The sequence below is a fragment of the Panthera onca genome, chromosome X, assembly GCF_046562875.1.
Source record: "Panthera onca isolate mPanOnc1 chromosome X, mPanOnc1 haplotype 2, whole genome shotgun sequence".
Taxonomy (NCBI): domain Eukaryota; kingdom Metazoa; phylum Chordata; class Mammalia; order Carnivora; family Felidae; genus Panthera; species Panthera onca.
Window position 1 is genome coordinate 65,943,579 of NC_138357.1, and position 14,013 is coordinate 65,957,591.

Consider the following 14,013-nt stretch of genomic DNA (forward strand, 5'->3'; position numbering starts at 1 on the left):
AAAAAGACTGTCTTTTTTCCATTGGATACTCTTTCCTTGCTTTGTCGAAGATTAGTTGGCCATACCTTTGTTGGTCCAATTCTGGAGTCTCTATTCTATTCCATTGGTCTATGTGTCTGTTTTTGTGCCAATACCATACTTCCTTGATGATTACAGCTTTGTAGTAGAGGCTAAAGTCTGGGATTGTGATGCCTCCCACTTTGGTTTTCTTCTTCAATATTACTTTGGCTATTCGGAGTCTTTTGTAGTTCCATACACATTTTAGGGTTGTTTGTTGTAGCTTTGAGAAGAATGCTGGTGCAATTTTGAATGGGATTGCATTGAATGTGTAGATTGCTTTGGGTAGTGTTGACATTTTAACAATATTCTTCCAATCCATGAGCATGGAATGGTTTTCCGTTTCTTTGTATCTTCTTCAATTTCCTTCATAAGCTTTCTATAGTTTTCAGCATACAGATCTTTTACATATTTGGTTAGATTTATTCCTAGGTATTTTACGGTTATTGGTGCAATTGTGAATGGGATCAGTTTATTTGTCTTTCTGTTGCTTCATTATTGGTGTATAAAAATGCAACCGATTTCTGTACATGGATTTTGCACCCTGCGACTTTCCTAAATTCATGTATCAGTTATAGCAGAATTTTGGTGGATCTGTCAGGTTTTCCATGTAGAGTTTCATGTTGTCTGTGAAAAATGAAAGTTTGACTTCATCTTTGCCAATTTTGATGACTTTGACTTCATTTTGTTGTCTGATTGCTGATGCTAGGACTTCAAACACTATGTTAAACAACAGTAGTGAGAGTGGACATCATCCCTATCATGTTCTTGATCTCAGGGGGAAAGCTCTGAGTTTTTCCCCATTGAGGATGATATTAGCTGTGGGCTCTTCATAAATGGCTTTTATAATGTTTAAGTATATTTTTTATATCCAGACTCTCTTGAGAGATTTTATTAAGAAATGATACTGAATTTTGTCAAATGCTTTTTCTGCACCTATTGACAGAATCATATGGTTCTTATCCTTTTTTTTAATTAATGTGATATATTACATTGATTGATTTGTAAATATTGAACCAGGCTTGTAGCCCTGGAATGAATCCTATTTAATCATGGTGAATAATTCTTTTTATATGATATTTAATTTGATTTGCTAGTATCTTGTTGAGAATTATTGCATTTATGTTCATCAGGGATATTGGCCTGTAGTTCTCCTTTTTTGTTGGGTCTCTGTCTGGTTTGGGAATCAAAGTAATGCTGGCCTCATTGAATGAGTCTGGAAGTTTTCCTTCCCTTTCTATTTTTTGGAACAGCTTGGGAAGGATAGGTATTATCTCTGCTTTAAATGTCTGGTAGAATTCCCCAAGGAAGCCATCTGTTCTTGGACTCTTATTTGTTGGGAGATTTTTGATGACTGATTCAATTTCTACACTAGTTGTGGATGTATTCAAATTTTCTATTTTTTCCCATTTGAGTTATGGAAGTTTGTGGGTGTTTAGGAATTTGTCCATTTCTTCCAGGTTGTCCAGTTTGTTGGCATATAGTTTTTCATAGTATACCCTGATAATTGCATGTATTTCTGAGGGATTGGTTGTAAAAGTCCATTTTCATTTTTGATTTTGTCTATTTGGGTCCTCTCTATTTTCTTTTTTAGAAGCCTGGCTGCAGGTTTATCAATTTTGTTTATTTTTTCAAAAAAGCAATTTTTAGTTTTATTGATATGTTCTACTGTGTTTTTTTATTCTAATTGTTTATTTCTGCCCTGATCTTTATTATTTCTCTTATTCTGCTGGGTTTGGGGTTTATTTGATGTTCTGCTCCTATTTACTTTAGGTGTGCTGTTAGATTTTATATTTGGGATTTTTCTTGTTTCTTGAGATAGGCCTGGATTGCAATGTATTTTCCTCTTAGGACTACCTTTGCTACATCCCAAAGGGTTAGGATTGTTGTTTTTGTTTTCAGTTGTTTCCATATATTTTTTAATTTCTTATTTAATTGCCTGGTTGACTTATTCATTCTTTATTAGTATGTTGTTTAACCTCCATGCATTTGGAGGTTTTCCAAACTTTTTCCTGTGGGTGATTGCAAGTTTCATACCATTGTGATCTGAAAGTGTGCATGGTATGATCTCAATTCTTTTATATTTATTGAGGGCTGTTTTGTGACCCAGTATGTGATATATCTTGGAGAATGTTCCATGTGCACTTGAGAAGACAGTATATTCTGCTGCTTTAGGATGAAAAGTTCTAAACCTGTTTGTCAAGTCCATCTGGTCCAGTGTATCATTAAGGGTCGTTGTTTATTTGTTGGTTTTCTGTCTAGATGATTTGTCCATTGTTGTAAGTGGAGTATTATTGTCCGTTGCAATTACCACATTCTTACTAATAGGATTGCTTATGTTTGTGATTAGTTGTTTTATATATTTGTTTCCTCCCAAATTCAGTGCATAGACATTTATAACTGTTAGCTCTTCCTGATGGATAAACCTTACCATCCTTTCACTTTCAATCTGCATGTATCTTTAGGTCTGATATTTGTCTCTTGTAGGCTGCATATGGATTGGTCTTTTTTTTTAAATCAATTCTGTCACCCTACATGGTAGACGTTATTGTTTAATCTTTAATTTAAATGTTGTCTGTGTCTGCAAGAGACCATTAATCTTTCAAGTTAGGATGGGAAAATTACCCACCACACAAAATAAAAGTATTGTGAGTATTCAGGACATATTAAAATGGTTATTTTTGTCTACCAATAGTGTAATGATGCAGGCAATTGTAAATGTTTATTTCTCTGTTTTGGATAGATAATAATATACCTTTCTTTGCCCAAAAGACAATTTTCCATTGGAAAATTTAGTTGTGTTAAATTTCAAAGATAGTGCTAGTGATGTGTAAAACATTTCTTAGATCAAGTGACTAGCTTTATAAGAGAAACAGTAAATGCCAGATGCTTGGAGATCCAAATTTAAATGTCAATTGAATAAGTGTTTTATGTAAATCTGTTTGATAAAATGTAATTGTGCTTTTGTAATTTAGGCTAGAAGTATGTAATTGTAATTTTGTAGAGTTATCATGGAAGGGATTTCTATGGTTCAGAGAAAAGAGAAGAAATAAACAGATGAATAAAGAGTTAGAATTTGTCTTCTGTGGTAGCAGAGCTCTAGGATGGACCAAAGAAAATATTTTGTATTTGACCTTCCAGAAACATTTTGCTATTTTTTAAAACTTAAAAAATAAAAATTTTTAAGTTTAATTTTTTATTCATGCATAATTAACACACTGTGTTAAATTACTATTGGTGTACTATGTAATGATTCAACAATTCTATATGTTACTTAGTGCTCATCACCATAAGTGTACTCTAGGTCCCATCCTATTTCATTCATCTTTCCACCCTACTCCTTTATATATTTAAGAGTATTTTTTGTCACTTTTGTTTGTTAATTTGTTTTATTTCTTTAATTCCACAAATGAGTGGCATCATATGGTATTTGTCTTTCTATGACTGGCTTATTTCACTTAATATTATAACCTCTAGATCCATCCATGTTGCTGCAAATGGCAAGATTTTATCATTTATTATGGTTGATTAATATTCCATTGTATAAAATATGAGACTTGAGACCATAACAATCCTAGAAGATAGTACAGGGAGTGATTTATCTGACATTGGGTGTACCAACAAGTTTTAGATATGTCTTCTGAGGCAAGGGAAACAAAAACAAAAATAAACTATTGGGGATACATCAAAATAAAAGAAAACAATCAAGAAAAGTAAAAAACAACCTACTGAATGGGAGAAATTATTTTCAAATACTAGGTATTTACCCAAATAATACAAAACATTAATTCAAACATATATATACTCCTCTGTATTTGCTACAGCATTAGTTACAATAGTCAAATTATGCAAGCAGCCCATGTCCATCTATATATGAGTGGATAAAGAAGATGTTTTGTGTATTTACAATGCAATATCAGTCATCTACAAAAAAGAATGAAATCTTTCCACTTGCAACAACATGGATGGAGCTAGAGAGTATAATGCTAAGTGAAATCAGTCCATCAGAAAGACAAATACCATATGATTGCACCCATATATGGAATTTAAGAAACAAAACAAATGAACAAGAGAGGAAAGGATAAATCAAGAAACAGACTCTTAACTATAGAGAACAAACAGATGATTACCAGGGAGGAGTTGGGTGGGAGGGATGGGTGAAATAGCTGAGGGGGCTTAAGAGTACACTTATCTTGATGAGCACTGAGTAATGTATACAGTTGTTGAATCACCATAATGCACACCTGAAACTAATATACACTGTATGTTCACTATACTGGAATTAAAATTAATTAATTAATCAATTAATTAATTATTTAAAAATATTCCATTATTTGAAGGAAAACTTCCAAACTCTTTCTATGAAGCCAGCATTACCTTGATTCCAAAACCAGACAGAGATGCCACTAAAAAGGAGAACTATAGACCAATTTTCCTGATAAACATGGATGCAAAAATCCTCAACAAGATATTAGCCAAATGGATCCCACAATGCATTAAAAAAATTATTCACCACGACCTAGTGGAATTTATACCTGGGATGCATGGCTGGTTCAATATCTGCAAAACAATTAACGTGATTCATCACATCAATAAAAGAAAGGACAAGAACCATATGATCCTTTCAATAGATGCAGAGAAAGCATTTGACAAAATACAGCATCCTTTCTTGATAAAAACCCTCAAGAAAGTAGGGTTAGAAGGAGCATACCTCAAGATCATAAAGGCCATATATGAACAACCCAACGCTAATATCATCCTCAATGGGGAAAAACTGAGAGCATTCCTCCTAAGGTCAGGAACAAGACAGGGATGTCCACTCTCAGCACTGTTATTCAACATAGTATTGGAAGTCTTAGACTCTGCAATCAGACAACACAAAGAAATAAAAGGCATCCAAATCGGCCAAGAGGAGGTCAAACTTTCACTGTTTGCAGATGACATGATACTCTATATGGAAAACCCTAATGATTCCACCAAAAAACTGCTAGAATTGGTTCATGAATTCAGCAAAGTTGCAGGATATAAAATCAATGCACAGAAATTGGTTGCATTCCTATACACCAACAATGAAGTGACAGAAAGAGAAATCAAGGAATCTATCCCACATACAGTTGCACAAAACCCATAAAATACCTAGGAATAAATCTAACCAAAGAGGTGAAAAATCTATACACTGAAAACTATAGAAAGTTGATGAAATAAATTGAAGAAGACACAAAGAAATGGAAAAAGATTCCATGCCCCTGGATAGGAAGAACAAATATTGTTAAAATGTTGATACTACACAAAGAAATCTACATATTCAATGAAATTCCTATCAAAGTAACACCAGCATTCTTCACAGAGCTAGAAGAAATAATCCTAAAATTTGTATGGAACCAGAAAAGACCCTGAATAGCCAAAGAATCTTGAAAAAGAAAACCAAAGCAGGAGGCATCACAATCCCAGACTTCAAGCTATACTACAAAGCTGTAATCATCCAGACAGTATGGTACTGGCACAAGAACAGACACTCAGACCAATGAAACAGAATAGAGAACCCATAAATGGACCCACAAATGTATGGCCAACTAATCTTTGACAAAGCAGGAAAGAATATCCAATGGAATAAAGACAGTCTCTTCAGTAAGTGGTGCTGGGAAAACTGGACAGCGACATGCAGAAGAATGAACCTGGACCACTTTCTTACACCATACACAAAAATAAACTCAAAATGAATGAAAGACCTCCATGTAAGACAGGAAGCCATCAAAATCCTTGAGGAGAAAGCAGGCAAAAACCTCTTTGATCTTACCCGCAACAACTTCTTTCTCAACACGTCTCTGGAGGCAAGGGAAACAAAAGCAAAAATGAACTCCTGGGACCTCATCAAAACTTCTGCAAAGCAAAGGAAACAATCAGAAAAACTAAAAAGAAACTGACAGAATGGGAAAAGATATTTGCAAATGACATATCAGATAAAGGGTTAGAATCCAAAATCTATAAAGAACTTATCAAACTCAACACCTAAAAAACAAATAATCCAGTGAAGAAATGGGCAAAAGACATGAATAGACACTTGTCCAAAGAAGACATCCAGATGGCCAACCGACACATGAGAAAATGCTCCACATCTCTCATCATCAGGGAAATACAAATCAAAACCACAATGAGATACCACCTCACACCTGTCAGAATGTCCAACATTAACAACTCAGGCAACAACAGATGTTGGCGAGGATGTGGAGAAAGAGGGTCTCTTTTGCATTGTTGGTGGGAATGCAAGCTGGTGCAGCCACTCTGGAAACAATATGGAGGTTCCTCAAAAAACTAAAAATAGAACTACCCTACAACCCCACAATTGCACTACTAGGCATTTATCCATGGGATACAGGTGTGCTGTTTTGAAGGGACACATGCACCCCAATGTTTATATCAGCACTGTCAAGAATAGCCAAAGTATGGAAAGAGCCCAAATGTCCATCGATGAATGAATGAATAAGTGGTATATATATATATATATATATATATATATATACACAATGGAGTATTACTCAGCAATCAAAAAGAATGAAATCTTGCCAATTGCCACTACTTGGATGGAACTGGAGGGTATTTTGCTAAGTGAAATTAGTCAGAGAAAGACAAAAATCATATGACTTCACTCATATGAGGACTTTAAGAGGCAAAACAGATGAACATAAGGGAAGGGAAACAAATAAAAACAGGGAAGGGGACAAAACAGAAGAGACTCATAAATATGGAGAACAAACTGAGGGTTACTGGAGGGGTTGTAGGGGGGGGATGGGCTAAATGGGTAAGGGGCACTAAGGAATCTACTCCTGAAATCATTGTTGCACTATATGCTAATTTGGATGTAAATTTTAAAAAAATAAAAAATAAAATTAAAAAAAAATTAAACAAACACAAAATATTGCATTTTTGTGTGTGTGTACACACACATTTGTGTATATACATATGTATATACATATGTATATATATATACATATATACATATACATTCCTTTTTAAAATGTTTATTTATTTTGAGAGAGAGAAAGAGAATGAGCAAGTGGAGGAGGAGCAGAGAGAAGAGGGAGAGGGAGGGAAAGAATCCCAAGCAGGCTCTGCTTGGCTCCGCACTTTCAACGCAGAGCCTGTTGCAGGGCTTGATCTCATGACCATGAGATCATGACTTGAGCTGAAATCAAGAGTGGGATGCTTAATCCCCCAAGCCATCCAGGTGCCCCTATTTACACATTCTTTATCCATTCATTTACATATGGACACTTGGATTTCTTCTGTATCTTGGTAACAGTAAATAATTTTTCAATAAGTGTGCTGCATACAACTTTTTGAATAAGTGTTTTTGTTTTCTTTGGGTAAATTCCCAGTAGAATTACTGGAATATATGATAATTCTATTTTTAATTTTTTAAGTAACCTCCATACTATTTTCCATGGTGACTGCACTAGTTTGCATTTCCACCAACATTGCATGAGGGTTCCTTTCTCTCCACATTCTAGCCAACACTTGTTATTTATTTTGGTTTTGATTTTATCCATTCTGACTGGTATTAGTTGATATCTTATTGTGGTTTTGATTTACATTTTCCTGATGGTTAGTGATGTTTAGAATCTTTTCATTTGTCTGTTGGCCACTTGTAAGTCCTCTTTAGAAAAATGTCTTTCTCAGTTCTTCTGCCCATTTTTAAATTGTATTATTTGCTTTTATTTGGTGTTGAGTCCTATAAGTTCTTTCTATATTTTGGATTGTAATCTGTTATTGGGTACATCATTTGCATATATCATTTTCTTTTTTTTTTTTTTTTTTTTTTTTTAATTTTTTTTTTTTCAACGTTTATTTTTTTATTTTTGGGACAGAGAGAGACAGAGCATGAACGGGGGAGGGACAGAGAGAGAGGGAGACACAGAATCGGAAACAGGCTCCAGGCTCCGAGCCATCAGCCCAGAGCCCGATGCGGGGCTCGAACTCACGGACCGTGAGATCGTGACCTGGCTGAAGTCGGACGCTTAACCGACTGCGCCACCCAGGCGCCCCTGCATATATCATTTTCTATTCAGCAGATCGCCTATTTGTTTTATTGATGGTTTCATTCACTAAGGAAAATATTTTTATTTTGGTGTAGTCTCAATAGTTTATTTTTTACTTTGTTTCCATTGCCAGAGGAGACTTATATAGAAAAATGTTTCTATGGCTGGTGCCAAAGTGATTATTGACTTTGTTTTCTTTTATTCATTCAGTGGCCTTATGAGTTTGGATTGGAACATTTAGGCCATTGAAATTCAAAGTAATTATTCATAGGTATGTACTTATTATCATTTTTAAACTTGTTTTATGATTGTTTTTTAGTTCTTGTCTGTTCCTCTTTTTTCTTGCTCTCTTCCCTTGTGGTTGATGGCTTATTTACTGATATGCTTTATTTGCCTTCTCTTATTTTTTGCATATCTATTATATGTTTTTGATTTGTGGTATCATTATATGTATATATAACATCCCATACATATATCAGTCTATTGGTTTGATGGTCAGTTAAGTTTGAACTCATTCTAAAAAGACTATTTTTTACTGCCCCCACCATGTTTTATGTATATGATGTCCTACTTTACATCCTTTTATTTTGTGAATACCTTGAGAATTTTTTTATAGATATAATTTACTTTACTGCTTTTATGCTTTAGCCTCCACTCTGCTTTTATAATTGATTAATCTACTATTTTTCTTTTTTTGGAAAATGAATGTTTTTATTTTACCCTGGTTCATATATTTTTTCCTTAACAGAACTATGCATTTCTGCCTGTTTCAACTCTAGAAGTGCAAAAAAATCATTTTGAAATAGTTTATTTTACATTTAAGGATGTAGATAGAGATGTGGTAAAGACAAAAATCAAATTAGTGAGAGGAAACACCATTTTAATACGGACCACCCATTGATACCAAAACCGGGTGGGAAAGTTCAGCCTTCTGGGGAAAGGAAAACATGGACCTAGGAGAACATTCCTCAGTTCCTGAAAACTTGGGCACTTAGAAGTATATTTAGAAGTTACACTAAGTAGTATTCAGGGCCAACAGCATCCCACATCCACACAATGAACTTTTCTTTTTTCTTTTCTTTTCTTCTTTTCTTTTCTTTTCTTTTTTTCCTAATTCAACTTTTATTCACAAAACCAGGAAGTAGGCCCACAGGCTGTGGTTTACAGACGCTTATTATAAGCTATGGAGAATGTCACATAATTTGTTATTAAGCAATAGTTAAATATTTGGAAGGCTGTATACCAGATTGTTTAATGTTGATTATATTTTAGGAATGGGAAAATGGTGTGATTTTACCTGCACTTGATATCTTCAAATAAGCAATAATTGCCCTTACAATCAGCAGAAGCAACGAAGATGCTTCCATTTTGAAGAAAAAAAATTCAGACTTTGCACTCATTCTGCGTAGTTCAGCCCAAATAAATAATGTTTATATTCTTACTATGGTGTTAGAGCAATTGTGGGTATTTTATTCATTGGCGACAGCAACCAGAAGTATAAAATTAAACTAATTAAATTTACACAGGAACAGAGTATAATTATGCTCAATCATGAACAAGTTTTCTGTCTTGAAGAGTGTTTGGATATCAAGTGAAATTCTGGTTTTAGTTATAGTTTTAATCTCTATTGTAGAAAAAGATAAACCTTGATGCAAATCCTTAGGGAATGCAAATTTTAAAATATAACAAAACCTGAGGAGTATACCCAGTCTGGTATTTCTCTGCAACCTGCATTTTGCATTATCAGAGCATTGGCCATATTTTGCCTATTGCACTAGATTAGAAGGTGCCCGTACTTTCTTTTATCAAATGACATTAATAAACACAACTGAAAGAGAAAGCAGGCTGTCTAATCATCTGTTCTGCATGGTTATCTCCCTTGCTTGATGGCAATGTTGAAGATGGGATTTGAGCACTGGATCAGTGCTTGGATAGGACTCACTCTGTAGGTCTCTTGTGATCTTGAGGTTCTCTGATTTCATTATTCAACAAGTAATGAAACAGACTAAGTACTTTGTAAGGTTCAAGTCCTTGACTGTTATAAAGATGAAATGAATGGACGCAATTTACATTTGAGATACATCATCCAAGTGCAGCTGATAGAACAGGAAGATTAACATGTAGTCTAGGTTAGAGCTTATTTTTATGAAAATGGAACCAAAACTCAACTTGTAGGGATTGAATGGCCTATGCTATGCTTGACTCTGGATTCCCAAGGCAAACACTACCCCCATATTGAAATGTTCCTTCCTTCCTTCCTTCCTTCCTTCCTTCCTTCCTTCCTTCTTTCCTCCTCACTCCCTTCCTTCCTTCCAGGCAAACACTACCCCAATATTGAAATGTTCCTTCCTTCCTTCCTTCCTTCCTTCCTTCCTTCCTTCCTCTCTCCTCCCTTCCTTCCTTCCTTCCTTCCTTCCAGGCAAACACTACCCCCATATTGAAATGTTCCTTCCTTCCTTTTTCTCTTTTTCTCTTTTTTAAATTTTTTCAAAATTTACATCCAAGTTAGTTAGCATATAGTGCAATAATAATTTTAGGAATAGAATCCAGTGATTCACCCCTCTATGTATAACACCAAGTGCTCATCCCAACAAGTGTCCTCCTTAATGCCCCTTACCCATTTAGCACATCCCTCCACCCACAATCTCTCCAGCAACCCCCAGTTTGTTCTCTATATTTAGGAGTCTTTTATATTTTGTCCCCCTCCCTAATCTTATATTATTTTTGCTTCCCTTCCCTTCCCTTCTCTTCATCTGTTTTGTACTTAAATTCCACATATGAGTGAAGTCATATGATATTTGTCTTTGTCTGACTGACTAATTTCCATTATCATAATACACTCTAGTTCCATCCATGTTGGTGCAAATGGCAAGATTTCATTCTTTTTGACTGCCAAGTAGTATTACGTTGTATATATAAACCACATCTTTATCCATTCATCCATCGATGGACATTTGGGCTCTTTCCATTCTTTGACTATTGTCAATAGCACTGCTATAAATATTGGGGTGCATGTGCCTCTTTGAAACAGCACACTTGTATCCTTTGAATAAATATCTAGTAGTGCAATTGCTGGTCGTAGGGAAGTTCTATTTTTAATTTTTTGAGGAACCTCCATACTGTTTTCCAGAGTGGCTGCATGAGTTTCCATTCCCAGCAGCAATGGAAAAGGGTTCCTCTTTCTCCACATCCGCACCAGCATTTGTCATTGCCTGAGCTATTAATTTTAGCCATTCTGATTAGTGTGAGGTGGTATCTCATCATGGTTTTGATTTGTATTTCTCTGATGAAGAGTGATATTGAGTATTTTTTCATGTGTCTGTTAGCCATCTGGATGTCTTCTTTAGAAAAGTGTCTATTCCACAATTTCTTTATCCATTCATCAGTTGATGGACATTTAGGCTCTTTCCATAATTTGGCTATTGTTGAGAGTGCCGCTATAAACTACGTGGCAATGAGAAAAAATGAAATATGGCCTTTTGTAGCAACATGGATGGAACTGGAGAGTGTGATGCTAAGTGAAATAAGCCATACAGAGAAAGACAGATACCATATGGTTTCACTCTTATGTAGATCCTGAGAAACATAACAGAAACCCATGGGGGAGGGGAAGGAAAAAAAAAAAAAAAAAAAAAAGAGGTTAGAGTGGGAGAGAGCCAAAGCATAAGAGACTGTTAAAAACTGAGAACAAACTGAGGGTTGATGGGGGGTGGGAGGGAGGGCAGGGTGGGTGATGGGTATTGAGGAGGGCACCTTTTGGGATGAGCACTGGGTGTTGTATGGAAACCAATTTGACAGTAAATTTCATATATTAAAAAATTTAAAAAAATAAAAAAAATAAAAAATAAAAAAAAAAATTTAAAAAAAAAAAAAAAAAAGAAAAGTGTCTATTCATGTCCTTTGCCCATTTCTTCACTTGGATTATTTGTTTTTAGGTTTTGAGTTTGATAAATTCTTTATAGGTTTTAGATACTAGCCCTTTATCTTATATGTCATTTGCAAATATATTTTCCCATTCCATTTGTTGCCGTTTAGTTTTGCTGATTGCTTCCTTTGCTGTGCAGAAGGTTTTTATCTTGATGAGGTCCCAATAGTTTATTTGTGCTTTTGTTTCCCTTGCCTCTGGAAATGCGTTGAGTAAGAAGTTACTGTGGGCGAGGTCAGAGAGCTTTTTGCCCTCTTTCTCCTCAAGGATTTTGATGACTTCCTGTATTATATTTATATCTTTCATCCATTTTGAGTTCACTTTTTGTGTATGGTGTAAGAAAGTGGTCCAGGTTCATTCTTCTGCATGTCACTGTCTAGTTTTCCCAACACCATTTACTGAAGAGACTGTCCTTATTCCATTGGGTATTCTTTCCAGTTTTGTGAAAGATTAGTTGGCCATACATTTGTGGGTCCATTTCTAGGTTCACTTAAATGTCTGTTTTTGTGCCAGTACCATACTGTCTTGATGATTACAGCTTTGTATTACATCTTGAAGTCCAGGATTGTGATGCCTCCAGCTTTGGTTTTCTTTTTCAGGATTGTTTTGGCTATTTGGGGTCTTTTCTGGTTCCATACAAATTTTAGGATAGTTTGTTCTAGCTCTGTGAAGAATGCTGGTGTTATTTTTGATGGGGAATGCACTGAACATGTAGATTTCTTTTGGTAGTATCGACATTTTAACAATATTTGTTCTTCCGATCTACGAGCATGGAATCTTTTTCCATTTTTTCGTGTCTTCTTCAATTTCTTTCATAAGCTTTCTATAGTTTTCAGTGTATAGGTTTTTCACCTCTTTGGTTAGATTTATTCCTAGGTATTTTATCATTTTCGGTGCAATTGTAAATGGGATCGATTCCTTGATTTCTCTTCTGCTGCTTCATTATTGGTGTATAGGAATTCAACCAATTTCTGTGCATTGATTTTATATCATGAAATTTGCTGAATTCATGGATCAGTTCTAGCAGTTTTTGGTGGAATCTTTTGGGTTTTCTGTACAGAGTATCATGTCATCTGAAAAGTGTGAAAGCTTGACTTCCTCCTTGCCGATTTGGAGGGCTTTTATTTCTTTGTCTTGCCTGAGTGCTGAGGCTAGGACTTCCAATACTATGTTTAATAACAGTGGTGAGAGTGGACATCCCTGTCATGTTCCAGACATCCCGGTCAAGCTTTCAGTTTTTTCCCATTGAGGATGATATTAACATTGGGTCTTTCATATATGGCTTTTATGATCGATTAATCTACTATTTTTATTTACCTGTGAAATTTTTTCCTTTCCCAATTTTCTTCCTCCTGATTATGGCTTTTCTATTACACTCAAAGAATTCTCTTTAAAGTTTTTTTGTAAGGCTGGTTTAGTGGTAATAACTTCCTTTAACTTTTGTTTGTCTGGGAAACACTTTATCTCTCCTATTCTGAATGATAGCTTTGCTGTATTCTTGGCTGCACGCTTTTTTCTTTTTAGTGCTTTGAATATGTAATGCTAATCACTTCTGTCCTGCAATTTTTTTTTTTTTTGCTAAAGAATATCAGCTGATAGCTCAGTAGAGTTTCCTTTTTATGTATGTAACTGTTTTCTCTTGCTGCTTTTAAAGTTCTTTCTTGGAGCACCTGGGTGGCTCAGTTGGTTAAGCGTCCAACTTCAGCTCGGGACATGGTCTCATGGTTTGTGGGTTCGAGCCCCATGTGGGGCTCTATGCTGACAGCTTAGAGCCTGGAGCCGGATTCAGATTCAGTGTCTTTCTCTTTCTGCCCCTCCCCGACTTGCACTCTCTCTCTCTCTTTCTCTCTCAAAAATAAATGGATATTTAAAAAGTTAAAAAAAATAAACTTCTATCTTTATCACTACCTTTTGCCATTTTGATTACTGTTATGTCTTCGTGTGGATCTCCTTCAGTTGATTTTGTTGGCGGTCTCTCTGTGCCTCCTGGATCTG